Raw genomic sequence first — 16,869 nt, forward strand, 5'->3', positions numbered from 1 at the left:
CCCACCTTCCCCCAAGGCTGTGGGTGGAAAAGGTATTCCATTTGTTTGAGTGTTTTAATCTTATAAGCTTACAAAACATGGGAATATATAACCCACTGTAGAATATTCTCAACCAATTATAGGTCAGAACAATAAATGTAGAAAATTTCTCCCGGTAAAATATACTAAATGTGTGGAGAGAAAAGAAAGAGAGAAAGAGACAAGGAAGGAAGGAAGGAAGGAAGGAGGAAAGAAAGAAAGAAAGGGAAAGAGGGGAAGGAAGGAAGGAAGGAAGGGGGAAACAAAGAAAGGAAGGGGGAAACAAAGAAAGAAAGGGAAAGAGGGAAAGGGAGGAAGGAAGGAAAGAAGGAAGGAAGGGAGGGAGGAAGGGGAAAGGGAAAGAAAGAAAGAAAGAAGAAAAAGAAAGAAAGAAAGAAAGAGAAAGAAAAAGGAAGGAAGGAAGAAAGGAAGGAAACAGGGAGGGAGGGAGGGTGGGAAGAAAGAGAGAGGAAAGAAAACAGGTATATAAGGCAGCTTTGGCGAGTTGACACTGAGCAGGGAGAACCAGATGCTGAACCAGAAGATAAATCTTGCCACCCTCACATTTTTACCCCACAGCTTCCCCTGATGATGATGAGTTTGGTTTTAGGGCAGAGTTGACCATCAGGAAAACCAAATAACTGAGAAAGCAGCTGGAGAAGTCACCCATCCCAACTGGCCTCCTTGCCCGGGTCTGCATTCATGATGCAAATTTTCCAAAATGCTCTGGTTAGCAAATAAAAAGCTGGTTGTGTGATCTAAAGAAAAATCCCTGATACTACGTTTGTACCCATCCCAAGTACTCTTTCAGGAGGAGATTTTTTTTTTATTTCAAAGTAAAATGTAGTTATTTTTATTTAAGGTAGTTCCCCATCTTGAACATATTTACATTTTTCCTTCCCTCATTTACAGCCTATTTCCTGAAAAATGTTGAGAAGATTTAAGAGTCTAATATTTTCCAAGGTCATCTCATGATTCATCAGTTTATTGTTTGTTAAAATATCAGCCTCAAGAAACTGGCTTAAATGGGAATGTTCATCTGGATTTTCTCTTCTGATTTACTTCATGGATGACATGAGAATTAATTAAAAGATTAAAAAGTCAACATTGTGCTGAGTCTCTTGAATAACAAAGAGGCCCTGCAAGAACCAAGTGAGGCTACAACAGGCACCCCTCGTCCTATAATATAGAATCATATATTAATAGAATTTGTAACCAGGAGGAACCTTAGACCTGTCACCTTATTTCACAGAGGAAGAAGCCAGGCCCTAGAAAAAGGAAATGACTAACTCAGGATCACACCCTCAGCCAGCAGCATAGCTAGGACTAGAGTTCAGGTCTCCTGAGAGTCACCCTCCAGTGCTCTCGCTCTTGCTTATTTTCAAGTGTATCCTTTTCGATCACTCTTCCCTTTCCTGTTCTGCAGCTGTTTCTACTTTAGTAGGAGTCAGACACCTTTCTGATTGTCCCTACTTAGGAGAAGTCAAAGGTCATTTAAGTAGTTGAGAATTTCCTTCTCATCTAGAGCTCCATAGAAGTCAGGACCCTCATCCCCATGGTGCGGAGGAGGAAGATAAAGTTCAGAGATGAAGTTGACTCGGCTGAGGCCACACAGCTAAGGCTCAGACTCAGGCCTCCTAACACCCAAGCCAACGTCCTTCCCAGAACATTATAATAGATGGTCTGGTACCTTCCATGTGCTTTTGTCTTAAGACGCAGATAGTAAGCAGAATTTGGTCTAATTAAAGGCCATCCAAGGGGGATTAATGAAGTACAAAAAGACCTTATTAAAAGGAGTTGTCCTCTACAAGGCAAGCCAATGGCAGTTATCCTTCCAAAATGAACATTAGAAAGATGTTCTTGTGTAATTTTCCAATCATTTAACTTCAAGATTTCTATCTATAGAGTACATGTGGGTCTGCATGTCCTTTTAAGATGGGCTGAATCAAGGATGACTTAGCAGAAAGCTGCTAAAGGTCAACAATCATGAGCTATTACCTTTCTTCATGTATAATTGTTTACCTAATGAAAGTAATATAAGCACATTACAGATCTTTGGAAAATTTAGGAAAGAAAAATATATTCCCATAATTCTACCATCCACCATGTTATTGTTATTATTTTGCATATTTCCTTTCTGTCTTTTTCCTAGAAGTGTTTTACATAGTTTTAAGTGGTCTTGCTCTCGTTTCTGTAGCATACTTACAACTTTGAATCCTGCTTTCCCCTCTGGCATTAGATCATAAATATTTTTCTTGTAATACATTGTCTTCATGAGCATCATGTTTAATGGCTGCAAAGCATTCTACCTCATGAGAAACCCATAAAGTGTCTTTGACCTTTTGCGAGGTCCATGAACATTATTCCAGGGAATTCCGGGGAATGTGGAACATTATTCCACAAAGTTGGCAATAGCATTTGTTTGAATTTCAAAAAGTAAAAAGTAGCTCAAGGGCTTCCCTGGTGGTGCAGTGGTTGAGAGTCCGCCTGCCGATGCAGGGGACACGGATTCGTGCCCCGGGCCGGGAAGATCCCACATGCCGCGGAGCGGCTGGGCCCGTGAGCCATGGCCGCTCAGCCTGCGCGTCCGGAGCCTGTGCTCCGCAACGGGAGAGGCCACAACAGTGAGAGGCCTGCGTACCGCAAAAAAAAAAAAAAAAAAAAAAAAAAAAAATTATTTTATTTATTTTTGGCTGCATTGGGTCTTTGTTGCTGTGCGTGAGCTTTCTCTAATTGTGGCAAGTGGGGGCTACTCTTCATTGCAGTGCGCAGGCTTCTCATTGCAGTGGCTTCTCTTGCTGCAGAGCACGGGCTCTAGGTGCACGGGCTTCAGTAGTTGTGGCTCGCGGGCTCTAGAGCACAGGCTCAGTAGTTGTGGCGGACGGGCTTAGTTGCTCCACTGCATGTAGGATCTTCCTGGGCCAGGGCTCGAATCCGTGTCCCCTGCATTGGCAGGCAGATTCTGAACCACTGCGCCACCAGGGAAGCCCAATCTAAGGAACAGTTAATGGAACTCACAGAAGGTGATTTTAAGGGAAATATAATTAAAATCTTCACAGAGGTGAGAGATAATTGAATCCATGAGACAAAAAGGAAGTTATGAAAAGAACCAAGTAGAGGACTTCCCTGGTGGTGCAGTGGTTAAGAATCCACCTGCCAATGCAGGGCACACGGGTTCAAGACCTAGCCTGGGAAGATCCCACATGCCACAGAGCAACTAAGCCCACTTGCCACAGTTACTGAAGCCTGTGCACCTGGAGCCCGTGCTCCGTAGCAAGAGAAGCCACCACAAGGAGAAGCTCACACACCACAACAAAGAGTAGCCCCCGCTCACCACAACTAGAGAAAGCCCACGTGCAGCAACAAAGACCCAACGCAGCCAAAATTAAATTAATTAATTAATTATTTTAAAAAAGTTTTTAAAAAAGAAGATAACTGTTTTTTTTTTTAAAAAAAGAACCAAGTAGAGACCTTGGAAAAGAAAAGTATTCAGAAGAAGGGGAAATAGCAGAATGAGCTAGAAACAGTAGCTGAGGGATTCTCCCAGAATGTGGTACAAGAAGACAGACTGTATGAAGAAATATTTATAAACATGGAGAAGAGCCAGAGTCTCCCAACCTATTTATACATGTTCTAGAAAAAATAAAAGACATAAATGATAAAGGGGAAGAATAATTCAAAATATAATAAAAGAAAATTTTCCAGAGCTGAATAGACACGAATCTTCAGATTGGGAACAGAATAAGATGAATGAGAGATAACTACACATAAATAAATAGAGGGGTAGGTAGATAAGTAAATAAATAAATTTTTTAAAAAAGAAGAAAGGAAGGACTACATCTAGATATACAGAGTGAAATTTTAGAACAATGGCAATAAAGAGAATTCCTAAAATCATCAAAAGATTTTAAAAAACATTTCTACAAATCAGAATTCTCACTGGAAACGTGCTGGATACAAGAAGACAGAAGAAATATATCTTCAAAATTTTGAGAGAAAAATGGTTACAAATCTAGAATTCTATACTCAGCTATTATTCAAATGTGAATGTAAAATAAATATATTTATAGATATTCAAGGGTGCAGAACATTTGCCATCCACAAAGAATTAATAGAGAATGTACTTACCTAGAAAAAAAGGAAAACTAGTAATCCTAGAGAGATACATGAGCAGTATCTTATTAAAGAAATCAGTGAAACTTATTGTAAAATCCATATAAGTTACGGTAACCACTTGAAGAAATAGCAGATACAAGTTCCAGATTTTAAGAACAATAAAATAGGACAAAGAAAAGTCAATCAATCTTACAAAAGACAAAAGGAAACAACAGGGCTTCCCTGGTGGCGCAGTGGTTGAGAGTCCGCCTGCCGATGCAGGGGACACAGGTTCGTGCCCCGGTCCGGGAAGATCCCACATGTCGCGGAGCGGCTAGGCCCGTGAGCCATGGCCGCTGAGCCTGCGCGTCTGGAGCCTGTGCTCCGCAACCGGAGAGGCCACAACAGTGAGAGGCCCACGTACCGCAAAAAAAAAAAAAAAAAAAAAAAGGAAACAACAGAAATCCAGGCTAAGTAGAAAAGGCAAAATATGATGGGAGTTCAGATGTATCAATATCACTTTGAATGTGATTGGGCTCAGTTCATGGATGAAAAGAGAATCTTATATTGGATTTTTAAAAATCTAGCTATTGCAAGAGACACATCTAAAACTTGTCTAGGGAATTCCCTGGTGGCCCAGTGGTTAGGACTCCCGTGCTTTCACTGCCGAAGGCCCAGGTTGGATACCTGGTCGGGGAACTAAGATCCCACAAGCCATGTGGGGAAAAAAATGATAAAAATCATCTAAGAAAGTTGAAAATAAAGTGATGGAAAAAGATATTCAAATAAAAATTAATAAAAAGAAACTATGCGTGATTATATTTAAAGTAAATAAAATAAAATTCAAGGGAGAGGGCTTCCCTGGTGGCTCAGTGGTTGAGAGTCTGCCTGCCGATCCAGGGGACACGGGTTCATGCCCCAGTCCGGGAAGATCCCACATGTCGCGGAGCTGCTGGGGCCGTGAGCCATGGCCGCTGAGCCTGAGCGTCCGGAGCCTGTGCTCCGCAACGGGAGCAGCCACAACAGTGAGAGGCCCATGTACCAGAAAAAAAAAAAAAATTCAAAGAAGAGCGACTTCCCTGGTAGCACAGTGGTTAAGAATCTGCCTGCCAATGCAGGGGACATGGGTTTGATCCCTAGTCCAAGAAGATCCCACATGCCGTAGAGCAACTAAGCCTGTGAGCCACAACTACTGAGCTTATGCTCTAGAGCCCGTGAGCCACAACTACTGAAGCCCGCGCACCTAGAGCCCATGCTCCGCAACAAGAGAAGCAGAGAGCCATGGCAATGAGAAGCCTGCACACCACAATGAAGAGTAGCCCCCACTCGCCACAACTAGAGAAAGCCTGTGCACAGCAATGAAGACCCAACACGGCCAAAAATAAATAAAATAAATAAATTTAAAAAGAATTCAATGAAGAGCTGGAAAATGGATCCACCCAGTAGTAGTGAGCACCCCTGAGACCCAAATAGTGGTCTCTAAACATCATTTACCACTAAAAGGAATTAGGGCTCACTTGAGAAAAGGCTGATTCCAGGTCTGGGGCAGGAAAGGTACAAGATGAGTCTGGAACAAACTGTCATATCAGAGATAAGAAAGCCAAAGGCCACAGAGAGTGTCAAAACCACTTAGGAGTCCTCATATAGCTCAATAACAAAAAACAAACAAGCCAGTTGAAAAACGGGCAGAAGACCTAAATAGACTTTTCTCCGAAGAAGACATACAGATGGTCAACAAGTGCATGAAAAGATGCTCAGTACCACTAATTTAGAGAAATGCAAATCAAAACTACAATGAGGTACCACCTCATCCCAGTCAGAATGGCCATGATTAAAGAGTCTGCAAATAATGAATGCTGGGGAGGGTGTGTAAGAAAAGGAACCCTCTTACACTGTTGGTGGGAATATAAATTGGTGTAGCCACTGTGCAAAACAGTATGGAGGGTCCTAAAAAAGCAAAAAGTAGAGTTGCCATATGATCCAGCAATCCCACTCCTGGGCATATATCCAGACAAAACTAGGATTCAAAAAGATACATGCATCCCTATGTTCATAGCAGCACTATCCACAATAGCCAGGACATGGAAACAACCTAAATGTCCATTGACAGATGAATGGATAAAGAAGATGTGGTACATATATACAATGGAATACTACTCAGCCATAGAAAAGAATGAAATAATGCCATTTGCAGCAACATGGATGGACCTAGAGATTATCATACTAAGTGAAGGAAGTCAGAAAGAGAAAGACAAATACCATATGATATCCCTTATATGTGGAATCTAAAATATGACTCAAATGAACTTGTCTACGAAACAGACTCACAGACATAGAGAACAGACTTGTGGTTGCCAAGGGGGAAAGGGGATGGGGAGGGACGGACCACCCCTGGCCCGCCAGAGAACTCCCTTAGTGTCTTTTTCTAACTTTTAAAAAAATTGTGAGGGAATTCCGTGGCGGTCCAGTAGTTAGGACTCCGTGCTTTCACTGCAGAGGGCCCGGGTTCAATCCCTGGTTGGGGAACTAAGATCTCGCAAGCTGCACAGCACGGCCAGGAAAAAAAGACACTAAGCCTAAGAAGTTTAATGGACAAGTACTAGTGAACTTTCCAAAAAGAGATAATTTCTATGTTATATACATTATTCTAGTGTTGGAAAGGTATCTAACTCGTTTTGTGCATCCAGCAAAGCACTGACGCCAAAACTCAGCAAGATTAACCTCACTTGGAACATAGATGCAAAAATTCTATTTAAATTTCAGCAAGGCAAATACAACAGTGTATCAAGGGAATATATTATGACAAAGGGAGGTTAATTACAGAAGTGCAAGAATCTAATTTTAACTTAGAAAGTTTATATAATTCACTACATTTACAGATTAAGGCATCTGATGATACCAACAAATGCTGAAAAATAATTGGTAAAATTTAAATCTATTATTGATTTTAAAAAACCCCACAAACCTCTAAGCAGCTAGCTCTAGAAGGGAAATTTCTTATCTTAATAAAACAACTTATGAAAACCTACAGTTATTATAATACTTAGGGGTAATTTTAGAGGTAATCCTATTAAATCAGGAATAAAACAAGGATGCCTGCTTTCATGCTACTATACAGCATTAAACTGGGAGATCTAGTCAGTAAAATGAAATAAGAAAAATGAATGAGAAACCTATAAATGAGGATGTTTTCATCTACAAATTAGAGAAAATCTAATTTGAAATAGCTTATACAATAAATAAATTCTATTATCTCACATAATAAGAAATCCTGAGGTAGGAAGTCTCCAGAGCTGGTTAATTCAGTGGTTTGCTGACCTTATTAAGGACCCAGGTTCTTTCTATTTTTTAACTCTACCATCCCCTGGAGGTCAGATTTGTAAATCTTCCAAGCTTGCCTCTCCCAAGGCAACAACATGGCTCCCATATTACCAAGCATCCTATATAAATCTGGGATGCAGAAGGGATATCTATTCCTGTTTGTTTCTTTTCAAGAATGGGGAAATGTTTCCCTGAAGCACTTCAGGATATTTTGTCGCCTCTCATTGGACAGAACTAGGTTATATGCCCATCCCAGAACTACGTAATAGAACTCCCAGTCTGCCGGGATGGACATTTAGTCGGAGAAAGAAAGGAAATCTTGGGGGTGAAGACCACTGAGACTTTGGTGTGTTTGTAACTACGATATAACCAAGCCCATCCTGACTTGATCAACAAAACCTAAAGTTAATCAACATCTTTATCCTCCTCTTTGAAGAGTAAATCCAGTCACTCTCTTTCTTGATATGCTACCCCTACTCCCCCCTTCTCTCTGTAATTCAGCACTTTTATTAATTTCTTTTAAATACTTCCAAAATGTGTCTATGCAGGTACAAATTCTTGCATAAAAGGCAGAAAATTATATATTACTATTCTACACCTTCCTTTTGTTACTTAAAATAAATCCTGAAGTTCTCTCCATATCAGTACATAAAAAGCTTCCTAATTTGTTTTACAGCTATATAGTAAATCCCTGTGAAGCAGCTACTATTATTTTCTGCATTTTACAGATGAGATGTTAGGACATCTGCCCATGGTCACACAGCTGTTAGAGCAGCAGAGCTGGGATTTGAACCCAAGCAGTCTAGTTCCAGAGCACTCGCTATTCATCACTATAAATCAAAAGCAAAAGGACACTATATAATAAGAACATGCAGATTTTTAAAGTCAAATTTCTAGAAATGAAAAGGAGTCACTCTTTCGTTCATTCACCAAATATTTATTGAGCCCATAGTATGTGCCAGACACAGTTCAAGGCTCTGGGGACACTGCAGTGAACAAAATAGACAAAAAAGCCTAGTCTAATAGAGTTTACATTTTACTAATGAAGATAGATAATAAGTATAATATATAGCATATGAGGTAGAGGATAAGTGCTAAGGAGTAAAAATAAAGTAGGAAAAAAGGTTATGAAATGTTAAGAGGGAGGGGTTGAAGTTTTAGATAAGGTACCTGGGAAAGCTTCACTGAGCAAGTGGTGTTTATTCAAGACCTGAAGAAGTAAGAGAGCAAACCATATGGATATGTGGGGAAGAACTTTTCAGGCAGAGGAAACAGCCAGAGCAAAGGCCCTGATGGGGAACCATGCCTGGTAGTTTTAAATAACAGCAAGGAACTCGGTGTGCGGGGGTGTGGAGAGAGAGAGAGAGAGAGAGAGAGAGAGAGAGAGAGAGCGAGCAGTGGGAGACGAGTCCAGGAGGTAACAACAGGCTGGATCATGCAGGGACTTGCAATCACAGTAAGAACTTTTGTTTTTGCTCTGAGTGACCAGGGAGTCACTGGTGGGTTCTGCAGAGGGAGGCAAGGATTTGACTAACATTTTAACAAGGTCACTCTGCCATGTTGAGAATCGGCTGAAAGCAGACCAATCAGGAGGCTGTTGCAATAATCCAGGCAGGAAGTGATGGTGACTCGGACCCGGGGGGCAGCAGTGAGGATTATAAGAAGTGGTCCAATTCTGGATCCATTTTTAAGGAAAATCCATAGGATTTGCAGTATTTGCAGTGTGAGACAAAGAGAGGAAATAAAGATGACTCCAAGATATTACCCTGAATGCCTATAATAACAGTTACCAATAACTGAGATGGGGAAAACTTCGGGGTTTGGGAATGAAGAACAGGAGCTCAGTTTTTAACTTTCCAAGTGGAGCTGTCTCATAGGCAGCTGGATATGTGGGTCAGGAGTTTAGGGGAGATGTCTGAGCTGGAGATATAAATTTGGAAGTTATCAGCATATCTATGGTATTTGAAGTCACAAGATTGATGACTTCATCTGGAAAGTGATTTAAACTGTGAAAAAGAGAAGAGTCTCAAGAACTGAGCCCTAGGACTTCATCATTTAGAAGTAGGGACAATGAAGAGGAATCAGCAAACAAGACTGAAACAGAACAACCAGAAATAGAAGAAGAAAACCAGATGAGTATGTGTCTTCAAAGCCAAATAAAGTTATTAAGGTGTAAAAGTAAACAGATGGGTTAAACAGCAAATGAGACCTGCATGAAGATGAAATCAGCAAATTCAAAAATAGAGATGGAGTGGTTTGTTTTTTTTAGAAGAGTGAGGGACTTCTCTGGTGGCCCAGTGGCTAAGACTCCACGCTCCTAATGCAGGGGGCCTGGGTTTGTCCCCTGAGGGAACAAGATCCCACATGCCGCAACTAAGAGTTCGCATGCTGCAACCAAATATCTGCGTGCCACAACTAAAAGATCTCGCACATGGCAACAAAGATCCTGCATGCTGCAACTAAGACCCAGTGCAGCCAAATAAATAAATATTTTTTTAATTAAAAATTAAAAAAAGAAGAGTGATTAAGAGAAATGGAGGATAGGGGCTTCCCTGGTGGTGCAGTGGTTGAGAGTACGCCTGCCGATGCAGGGGGCGCGGGTTCGTGCCCTGGTCCGGGAGGATCCCGCATGCCGCGGAGCGGCTGGGCCCGTGAGCGTCCGGAGCGTCCAGAGCCTGCGCTCCGCAACGGGAGAGGCCACAACAGTGAGAGGCCCGCATACCGCAAAAAAAGAAAAAGAAATGGAGGATAGAATGAAGAGATTCAAGGTGCATTTAGTGGATGTCCCTGAAGAAAAGAATAGAGAATGTGAAAAGGCACTATTTAAAGAGAAATTTTCTATAATTAAATTTGGAAAGACATTAATGTTGTAGGTTCGGTTCCCCGGGAAGTAGACTGAAACAGAGATTAGTGTGCAGGAGGCTTATTATGGAGAGCTCTTGAGATCAATATTAGTGGAACGGATGGAAGCAGGACTGGGCAGAGGGAGAAGGTGAGGTGTGATGCAGCCTCAACAAAGACTTCGGCCAACTTCATGGGAAGGATGACCAATTGTCCCCGTTTGCCCAGGATCGAGGGGTTTCCCAGGATGCAAGACTGAGGGGTTTTAGAGACACAAGTCCTTGGTAAAGGACTGGTTGATTATCCTACCAAAGGGAGCTCTGACGCTAAGGACCTTTAGAATTGTCCCACATTGAGACAAGAGGGCTGGCTCTTTGTACCCCTGTATTGACGAATCATTGGATGCCGGATGCCCTTAGGAAGGGGTGTAACCTCTTGAGCAAAACAGCACTATTCAGCTGAGGGCAATTCCTGGAGAAGGCTGACATCTGAGCGTTGTCTTCTGGAAGCACCCCCAGCTCCTAGCATCTGGGGGATTAGGTCCTTCAGTCCTGAAGAGGGATCCAGGTGGTGCAGGACAGTATTGAACATAATGAGCCTTTCTAATTGAAGTAGTAAATTGTCTTGAACGGAATAAATAATACAATACAAATCCACACCTAAACACATCATCACACCTGCAGAACAATATAGACAAGAGATAAATCCAGCCAAACTGGAAAGACAGACTGTCTACAAAAGAAAAATAATTATTGAGAACAGACTTCTTATCAGATAACAAATGCCAGAAAGAAAATGAAACAATATCTTCAATGTATTAAGGAAAGTAATTGTCAACCTGGAATTCTATATTCAGCAAAATCATGTTTTTACACTGAGCACAGAATAAAATAAAGACATTTTCAGACAAACAAAAGACTCAGAGTTCATGTCTCACTAACTCTCAGGGAAAGAATTCCTGAAGGACATTCTTCAGTAGGATGGTATTATAGTTGAAGGAGTGTGATGCATGAAGCAGTGTGAGCAAATGGGTAATCTAAACCCTAATAAACATTGACTATTAAAAATTACTAATTTGGGGACTTCCCTGGTGGTCCAGTGGTTAAGACAATGCACTTCCAATGCAGGGGGTGCAGGTTCAATCCCTGCTCAGGGAACTAAGATCCCACATGCCACATGGTATGGCAAAAAAAAAAAAAAAAAAAATTACTAATTTGTTGGGGATGTTTAAAAACAAGATGGAAATACATTTTAGGCCACAGTAATGTGGAATGTGGGAGACAGAGAAAGGAATTAAATCTTTATAAGACCTTGTATTTTTTTAGGGGGGGATGGCAATACCAACTAGCTTTGTACTTTATTATGTCAAGAATGCATATTAAAATTCAGAGTGTAACTCCTAAAAGAACAAAAATAGAATACATAACTTCCAAACCTGTAGAAATAAAAAGGGGGAGCATAAGAAAAACTATATTAATACAATAGAAAGCAATAAAAGAAAAAAGAAAAAGCATAATAAAGGAAAAGCACAAAAAAGGAAATAGAAATAAATCCAAATAGATTACTAACCCCTATAAATTTAAACGATTAAACCCAGTGTTTAAAGGACAAAAATTCTCAGACTAGGAGATAAAGTCCAACTGCTAAGTTCTTTTTAAAGAGACAAAGCTGAGACATATGATATAAGAAGGCTCTAAGTAAAGAGATGGACATATAAACACCTGGCAAATACTTGTGGAAAGAAAGTTGGTGTAGCAATACCAGACAAAAATAGATATTAAGGCAAAAAGCGTTACTAGAAATTAAGTAGAACTCATCTTCCAGCCAAGACGGAGTAACGAGAACTGGATTTACCCTCTTTGCCTGGAACAACTGAAAAACTGGACAGAATATTTGAAACAAAGGTCTTTCAGACTTTGGACATCACACAGCACAGTGATCCCTGAAAGGGGAAACACATTAGTGAACCCTACGATTGCTCCAGTTTAGTGCTGGAGAGTTTCTAGCCATAGCCAGGCAGGGGGAACCCAGGCAGATGCAGGGTCTCTGAGTTGAAGGGATAAATTCCGGGAGTCTAAGGAAGCCAAAGCTGTTGGAGTTTGCAGGCACAGTAGTGGAGAGGAGAAATTGCACACAGAGGAAGTCAGTCCCAGAGATCTGCACAGGATCCCCCTTGAGTCCTCAGCTGAATGCTCATCAGCCCATGAGTGTGAGAAACCTACCCACAGCCAGAGAATGAATGACCCAAAAAGAGCAGAGGTATCAATCCAGGGAGATGACACAGGGCTAGGAAGGATTGGGCTCCCATCAGACAGAGTGGAAGACCCTGTAATTCATAGGGCATTGAGTAACCAGAAGGGTACTGCCTCAGTAGTGGGGAAAAATCAGCTCTAGACTAAAGTCTACTTGGATCCTGCCTAACAAAGCTTGAAAATAAAAAAGCCTTAAAAGGATCAAACTGTTTCCAAGTAATTTAACTGTGTCTCAGAACAAAGCTCAAGAATATTTACAGGCATACAAAGCATCCAGCATTTAACAAGGTTAAATACACAATGTCTGGCAACCAATCAAAACTTACCAGGGATGCAAAGAAGCAGGAAACTCTGACCCACAATGAGGAGAAAAATCTATCAATAGAAACACATCCAGAAACAGCGCAGATGACAGAATTAGTAGATAAGAACATTAAAAGTTATTGTAACGATATTCTATAAATTCAAGAAGGTAGAGGAAAGATTGAGCATGGTAAGATATAAAAAGACCCAAATTGAACCTCTAGAGAGGAAAATGGAAGTTTTACTGGATGGTGTGAAGATTAGACACTGCAGGAGATAAAAGAGAGAATTCATCAGGAAGTTATAAAAATCCTGAACTGGTGCATCTAACAAAGGAGACTCAAAGTATATTAAGCAAAAATTAACAGATCTAACAGGGAATTTGATGACTTCACGACCATAGATTTTAACATTACTTTATTTAAAAAAATAGATAAAAAGGCAAAGGTTTAAATTAAGTATACCTATAAATTAAAAATGTACATTCCAAGTAAATACAAACTGGCATTGCAGTTCTTATATCCTCATTCGCTAAGACATTTGTTATCTACTGTGAGCTCTGCGAGGACAGGAACTGTGTACTGATCAGGACTGAATCCTTAGAGCCTGGCATGGGACCTGACACATTTTAGGGTATCAATGAGTAAATATTATATTTATAATATTTATAATTCTAAATGAAGTAGCTAAAATATTATAAGGCTATAGAGGACATAAATGCACAATTAAGCTTAAATTAATGGATACGTATAAAATTGCACATCACAACAAGTAGAGCATACATATTTTTTTCAAAAACACCTACAACGGGGCTTCCCTGGTGGCACAGGGGTTAAGAATCCGCCTGCCAACGCGGGGGACTCGTGTTCGAGCCCTGGTTCCGGAAGATCCCTCATTCAGCAGAGCAACTAAGCCTGGGTGCCACAACTACTGAGCCTGCGCTCCGCACCAAAGAGAAGCTGCCTCAGTGAGAAGCCCGCACATGGCAACTAAGAGTAACCCCCCACTCACCGCAACTAGAGAAAGCCCACGTGCAGCAACGAAAACCCGACGCAGCCAAAAATAAATAAAATAAAAAATAATAATAAATAAAAAACCACCTAAAACATCTACAAAAGTCAATCATTCAGTGGCCATTAGACAATGAAAAATGTGCTATTACGCTGCTGCAGGATAGTCTAACTGGAACTTATGTTTTCTATGTAGGTAATGAACTCAGATACTTTTGACAGTTTCTGCAAATATAGTTATGAACATTGTTTTGTTTTCTGGGAAATTGAGGAGGGGGCAATACTGCCCTCATACTGACAAGCTAATATCACGTCATAATTAGAACACAGCAGGTCCCAAGAGGTGATTTAACAAACCTCACAATCAGAGAATTTAAGGATTCAGACCAAATCTCTGTATTGATCTTCACCTTATTGATAAGAAGAAGCTAAGAATATTAACTGTAAGTTTACACTATATTAACTGCATAATAAATTGTCATTCAGCTCTCATTTCATATGTTGTTTCTATAAACTCCCCCATCAAAAAGCCCATTCAACTGCTGTTAGCTTTCTGGGTTGATTTAGCCTTATCTGATCATAGGCAAGAGTCTGGTGCCCAAAGCAGTCAAAACAAAATGAACATCAGTCTTATAGGAGATTGACTTTCTTTTTTTGGTAACACCTTTACTGAGATACAATTCACATACCATACAAGTCACCCATTTAAAATGTGCAATTAAATGTTTTTAGTATATTCACGGAGGTTGAAATCATCAACACATTCAATTATAGAATATTTTCATTATACCAAAAAGTAGTTCTGTACCCATTAACAGTCACTCTCCATTGCTTTCCAGCCCTAGGCAACCACTAATCTACACTCTGTCTCTACAGATTTGCCTGGACATTTCATATAAACAGAATCATACAGTATCTGGTCTTTGTGATTGGCTTCTTTCACTTAACATTTTCAAGGTTCATTTATGCTGTAGCATGTATCCATACTTCATCCCTTTTTATTCCTTTTTATCCGTACAATTCCCTTGTACAGATAATACCACATGTTATTTATCCATTCATCAGTTGATGGACATTTGAGTTATTTCCACTTTTCAGCAATTATGAATAACGTTGCTATGCACATTCTTGTACAAGTTTTTATGAGAACATATGTTTTCATTTCTCTTGGGTATATACTTAGTAGTGGAGTTGCTGGGTCCCATGCCAGCTCTATAAGTAACATTTTGGGGAACTGCCAGGCTGCTTTCTGAGGCAGCTGCACAATTTTACATTCCCATCAGCAGTGTATGAGGGCTCCAACTTCTCCACATCCCTGTCAGCACTTGTTATTATCTGTCTTTTTGATTGTAGTCATCCTAGTGGTTATAAAGCACTATCTCACTGTGGTTAGAATACTGCTTTAATGAGGCTTATTTCTGATTGGGTGTTTTGCAAGATAAGTGAGTGTTTTTAATCACTTTGCTATAATATGCATTTTTATCAACTTTGTTTACCCATAAAAATAATCAGTTTTGCTATATGAATATGAAAAGTGTTTGGTTATCTATTACTATGTAACAAACCATCCCACAACGTAGGGGCTTAAAATAACCAGTTTATTATCTCTCATGATTCTGTAGGTTGGCTAGGCTCAGCTGGGTGGCTCTTCTGCTCAGTGTGATATCGGCTGGGGCTGCAGTCACCTGGAAGTTTGACTACACAGAACATCCAAGATAGCTCAGATACATGTCTGGTGACTTCACAGGGATGGCTGGAAGGCTGAACTCAGATGCAATACTTGAGCAGTTGGGACTCTCTCTTTCCACATCATCCTGGGGCATCTCTCTCTCTCTCTCTACATGGCCCCTCCAGCATGAGAGTAGTTGGACTGATACATGGCAGCACAGAGCTCACAAAAATGCAAAAGTGGAAGCTTTGAGACCTTTCTAAGGCTGATGCTCGGAACTGGCACAGCATCACTCCCATCACACTCCATTGGGCCAGTCTAGATTCTGAGGCATGAGTCCTGGGAGGCGTGGACCCTTAGTGACCATCTATGAAGACTAACTGCCCCAAAAAGAATAGTTTACTCAGGAGATAATAGTAATTTTTCTAATTTACTAACATTACTGATAAATGCTTTCCACTTTTTAAGGCATTTAAGTCATCTATCATTGAGGACCTTTTGAGGGGCAGGAAAGAACTTGAGCTCACAAGAAACCACCAATACTCTCGGAAAGCATCCTCCACCACCTTCCAGATTTCTTATTCACTGAAGCATAAAAGAGATACAAAAAGGATCATTTTTACCAAAGAAGCTAGAGAAAAAAAGACCTCCAATGTCAGCTAATAAAGATTTTGCTGTATACGGAAACTGTCAGGTCATTCTCATTTTCAAAGCACACCTTTTGATGTCTTTGAATGATTGCCTTGTCCATCATTCCACATGTTAGATTCTTTCTTGATGTGCATGTTTGGATTTTCCAACACAGGCCACCTTCCCCCATGTGACCCACTTTGAAGAGGGAGAGAAGCAGAGGTCTTCATGCTTCAGAATTTCAGACTCCAGTCCTGGATAGCACACCTGAAGACATTCTGTATTTCACTACATTTGAAAGCACCTTGCCAGCATCCAATCATAAGGTAAATTGGAGTTTTATATTTGAAAAGTGCTCATTAAGTTCAACAACAGAACTGATCCCTGGTGAGGTAGGAAGCTCACATCCCCAGAAGGGTTCGGACAGAGCTGGGTCACCTGTCAGGGATGCTACCGTAAAGATTCGGGAAAGCTGGAAGAGCCCTAACAAATTCCAGATCTTATTCTTTTAAACCTGTTAAATGTAGACAAAGCATTGCCCACTAATGAGAGGCTCAGTTTCTGAAGTCAGACAGATCTGGGTTTATAACCTGGCTTTAACATTTACCAGCTGTGGGAGGTTCGATGGGTTTTTTAAATTCTGTCAGCCTGTTTCCTCATCTGTATGGTGAGTATAATAACATTACCTATGTTTCAGGTGTGGAGCTACTGCTGAACCAGAAAGCATGCA

The 16,869-nt window shown here is 40.6% G+C and overlaps 1 long non-coding RNA gene across 1 annotated transcript in view; it reads right to left on the reverse strand.

Moving 5' to 3' along the window:
* Positions 1 to 16,869, reverse strand: part of LOC309813229 — a 73,444-nt gene that overhangs the window by 10,526 nt on the left and 46,049 nt on the right. Inside the window, exon 3 of the long non-coding RNA XR_014295457.1 lies at positions 12,854 to 12,902. This is a non-coding gene — a long non-coding RNA (uncharacterized lncRNA). The remainder of the gene's footprint in view (positions 1 to 12,853; positions 12,903 to 16,869) is intronic.

The sequence above is a fragment of the Mesoplodon mirus genome (genome assembly GCF_964341445.2).
Source record: "Mesoplodon mirus genome assembly, chromosome: 12".
Lineage (NCBI taxonomy): Eukaryota > Metazoa > Chordata > Mammalia > Artiodactyla > Ziphiidae > Mesoplodon > Mesoplodon mirus.